This window comes from Halichoerus grypus, chromosome X, assembly GCF_964656455.1.
Source record: "Halichoerus grypus chromosome X, mHalGry1.hap1.1, whole genome shotgun sequence".
NCBI lineage: Eukaryota > Metazoa > Chordata > Mammalia > Carnivora > Phocidae > Halichoerus > Halichoerus grypus.
In genome coordinates, this window is record NC_135727.1 from 52,786,731 (window position 1) to 52,790,811 (window position 4,081).

The following is a 4,081-nucleotide window of genomic DNA, read 5'->3' on the forward strand; positions in this document are numbered from 1 at the left end:
GGGGGAGGAGCAAGATGGTGGAGGAGTAGGAGATCTGGATTTCATCTGGCCCCAGGAATTCAGCTGGATAGGGATCAAACCATTCAGAACACCTACGAACTCAACAGGAGATTGAAGAAAAGAATAGCAACAACTCTCTGAACAGAAAAGCGATAACTTTCTGGAAGACAAAATGACAAGACAGAAAAAATCACCTCAACAAAAAGAACAAGAGGAAGTACCAACTGCCAGGGACCTAATCAATATGGACATTAGTAAGATGTCAGAACTGGAGTTCAGAATGATGATTTTAAAGATACTAGCTGGACTTGAAAAAAGCATGGAAGTTATTAGAGAAACCCTTTCTGGAGTAATAATAGAATTAAATCTAACCAAGTCGAAATAAAAAATTAATGAGGTGCAATAAAAAATGGAGGCTCTAACTGGTAGGATAAATGAGGCAGAAGAGAGAATCAGTGATATAGACCAAATGATGGAAAATAAAGAAGCTGAGAAAAAGAGAGATAACTACTGGATCACAAGGGCAGAATTCAAGAGATAAGCGATACCATAAGACAAAACAATATTAGAATAACTGGGATCCCAGAAGAAGAAGAAAGAGAGAGGGGGGCAGAAGGTATATTGGAGCAAATTATAGCAGAGAACAGCCCTAATTTGGGGAAGGAAACAAACATCAAAATCCAGGAGGCACAGAGAACCCCTCTCAAAATCAATAAAAATAGGTCAACACCCTGACATCTAATAGTAAAATTATGAGTCTCAGAGACAAAGAGAAAATCCTGAAAGCAGCTCAGGAGAAGAGATCTGTAACCTACAATGGTGGAAACATTAGATTGGCAACAGACCTATCCACAGAGACCTGGCAGGCCAGAAAGGACTGGCATAATATATTCAGAGCACTAAATGAGAAAAATATGCAGCCAAGAATACTATATCCAGCTATGCTGTCATTGAAAATAGAAGGAGAGATAAAAAGCTTCCAGGACAAAAAAACTAAAGGAATTTGCAAACATGAAAGCAGCCCTACAAGAAATATTGAAAGGGGTCCACTAAGCAAAGAGAGAGCCTAAAAGCAACATAGACAAGAAAGGAACACAGACAACATACAGTAACAGTCACCTTACAAGTAATACAATGGCACTAAATTCATATCTTTCAATAGTTACCCTGAATGTAAATGGGCTAAACGCCCCAATCAAAAGACACAGGCTATCAGATTGGATAAAAAAACAAGACCCATTGATATGCTGTCTGCAAGAGACTCATTTTAGACCCAAAGACACCCCCAGATTGAAGGTGAGGGGGTGGAAAACAATTTACCATGCTAATGGACACCAAAAGAAAGCTGGTGTGGCAATCCATATATCAGACAAATTAGATTTTAAACCAAAGATTGTAATAAGAGAGAAGGAAGGACATTATATCATACTTAAAGGGTCTATGCAACAAGAAGATCTAACAATTGTAAAAGCTATGCCCCTAACATGGAAGCAGCCAATTATATAAACCAATTAATAACAAAAGCAAAGAAACACATCAACAACAATACAATAATAGTGGGGGACTTTAACATCCCCCTCACTGAAATGGACAGATCATCTAAGCAAAAGATCAACAAGGAAATAAAGACTTTAAATGACACACTGGACCAAATGGACTTCACAGATATATTCAGAACATTCCACCCCAAAGCAGCAGAATACACATTCTTCTCTAGTGCCCACGGAACATTCTCCAGAATAGATCACATCCTAGGTCACAAGTCAGGTCTCAACTAGTACCAGAAGATTGGGATCATTCCCTGCATATTTTCAGACAACAATGCTTTGAAACCAGAACTCAATCACAAGAGGAAAGTCAGAAAGAACTCAAATACCTAGAGGCTAAGGAGCACTCTACTAAAGAATGAATGGGTCAACCAGGAAATTAAAGAAGAATTAAAAAATTCATGGAAACCAATGAAAATGAAAACACAACTGTTTAAAATCTTTGGGATGCAACAAAGGCAGTTGTAAGAGGAAAGTATATAGCAAAACAAGACTTTCTCAAGAAACGAGAAAGGTCTCAAATACACGACCAAACTCTACACCTAAAGGAGCTGGAGAAAGAACAGCAAATAAAGCCTAAACCCAGCAGGAGAAGAGAAATAATAAAGATCAGAGCAGAAATCAATGAAATAGAAACCAAAAGAGCGGTAGAACACATCAACAAAACTAGCTTCTAGTTCTTTGAAAGAATTAACAAGATTGATAAACCCCTGGCCAGACTTATCAAAAAGAAAAGAGACATGACCCAAATAAATAAAATCATGAATGAAAGAGGAGAGATCACAACCAACACCAAAGAAATACAAACAATTATAAGAACATATGAGCAACTCTATGCCAGCAAATTAGATAATCTGGAAGAAATGGATGCATTCCTAGAGATGTATCAACTAGCAAAACTGAACCAGGAAGAAATAGAAAACCTGAACAGACCTATAACCACGAAGGAAATTGAAGCAGTCATCAAAAATCTCCCAAAAACAAAAGTCCAGGGCCACATGGCTTCCCAGGGGAATTCTACCAAGCATTTAAAAAGAATTAATACCTATTCTTCTGAAACTGTTCCAAAAAATGGAAATGGAAGGAAAACTTCCAAACTCGTTTTATGAGGCCACCATTACCTTGATCCCCAAACCAGACAAAGACCCCATCCAAAAGGAGAATTACAGACCAATATCCTTGTTGAACATGGATGCAAAAATTCTCACCAAAATACTAGCCAATAGGATCCAACAGTACATTAAAAGGATTATTCACCACGACCAAGTGGGATTTATCCCTGGGCTGCAAGGTTGGTTCAACATCCACAAATCAATCAATGTGATACAATACATTGATAAAAGAAAGAACAAGAACCATATGATCCTCTCAATAGATGCAGAAAAAGCATTTGACAAAGTACAGCATCCTTTCTTGATCAAAACTCTTCAGAGTATAGGGATAGAGGTTACATACCTCAATATCATAAAAACCATCTATGAAAAACCCACAGTGAATTTCATTTTCAATGGGGAAAAATGGAGAGCTTTCCCCCTAAGGTCAGGAACGCAGCAGGGATGTCCACTATCACCGCTGCTATTCAATGTAATATTAGAAGTCCTAGCCACAGCAAGCAGACAATAAAGAGAAATAAAAGGCATCCAAATTGGCAAAGAAGAAATCAAATTCTCACTCTTTGCAGATGATATGATACTTTATGTGGAAATATAAAGACTCCACCCCAAAACTGCTAGAACTCATACAGGAATTCAGTAAAGTGGCAGGATATAAAATCAATGCACAGAAATCAGTGGCATTCCTATACACCAACAACAAGACAGAAGAAAGAGAAATTAAGGAGTCGATCCCATTTACAATTGCACCCAAAACCATAAGATACCTAGGAATAAATCTAACCAAAGAGGCAAAGGATCTGTACTCAGAAAACTATAAAATACTCATGAAAGAAATTGAGGAAGACACAAAGAAATGGAAAAACGTTCCATGCTCATGGATTGGAAGAACAAATATTGTGAAGATGTCAATGCTACCTAGAGCAATCTACACATTCAATGCAATCCCCAGCAAAATACCATCCACTTTTTCAAAGAAATGGAACAAATAATCCTAAAATTTTTATGGAACCAGAAAAGACCCCAAATAGCCAGAGGAATGTTGAGAAAGAAAAGCAAAGCTGATGGCATCACAATTCTGGACTTCCAGCTCTATTACAAAGCTGTCATCATCAAGACAGTATGGTACTGGCACAAAAACAGACACATAGATCAATGGAACAGAATAGAGAGCCCAGAAATGGACCCTCAACTCTATGGTCAACTAATCTTCCACAAAGCAGGAAAGAATGTCCAATGGAAAAAAGACCGTCTCTTCAACAAATGGTGTTGGGAAAATTGGACAACAACATGAAGAAGAATGAAACTGGACCATTTCCTTACACCATACACAAAAATAGACTCAAAATGGTTGAAAGACCTCAATAGAGACAGGAATCCATCAAAATCCTAAAGGAGAACACAGGCAGCAACCTCTTCGAC